We start from the raw sequence: 790 nt of genomic DNA, 5'->3' as shown, positions 1-790 counted from the left end.
GGGAAGCGCCGCTCCCGCCCCGTCCCGCCCCGTCCCTCCCGCCGCAGCGCCCGTGCCGCGGGAGGCGGAGCGCGGTGCGGCCTGCCCGGCCCTCAGCGGCCTGTGGGACCACCCCGGGCCGCGGGCACCGGCGGGGAGGTGTCCCCTGTGCTGGGGCCACCCTGGGCCGCGGGCACCGGCGGGGAGGTGTCCCCTGTGCTGGGGCCACCCCGGGCCGCGGGCACCGGCGGGGAGGTGTCCCCTGTGCTGGGGCCACCCCGGGCCGCGGGCACCGGCGGGGAGGTGTCCCCTGCGCTGGGGCTGCCCGGGACAGCTGGCACCGGCGGGGAGGTGTCCCCTGTGCTGGGGCCACCCGAGGCAGCTGGCACCGGCGGGGAGGTGTCCCCTGTGCTGGGGCCACCCGAGGCAGCGGGCACCGGCGGGGAGGTGTCCCCTGCGCTGGGGCCACCCGGGACAGCTGGCACCGGCGGGGAGGTGTCCCCTGTGCTGGGGCCACCCGAGGCAGCGGGCACCCGCGGGCAGGTGTCCCCTGCGCTGGGGCCACCCGGGACAGCTGGCACCGGCGGGGAGGTGTCCCCGTGCTGCTGCCAGCCGTGGCCTCAGCTGGTGTGCCGCTGGCCCAGCACCATGAGTCTCCCAGGTCGTATTTCCAGTACAGAGGATTTCTTTCCTCAGCCCAGTGCTGTTTCTTCTCTCTCTCCAGTTGTCATCCAGTTCCCCCTCCAGCTCATGCACGGTAATCTTCAAAAAGATCTTGTACAGATCCGTCACCACAACTCCCTACATTCCA

The sequence above is a fragment of the Melozone crissalis genome, unplaced genomic scaffold, assembly GCF_028551555.1.
Source record: "Melozone crissalis strain CALT ecotype California unplaced genomic scaffold, PUWL_Pcris_2 ptg000006l_1, whole genome shotgun sequence".
NCBI lineage: Eukaryota > Metazoa > Chordata > Aves > Passeriformes > Passerellidae > Melozone > Melozone crissalis.
Note: the sequence above shows the minus strand (reverse complement) of the source record.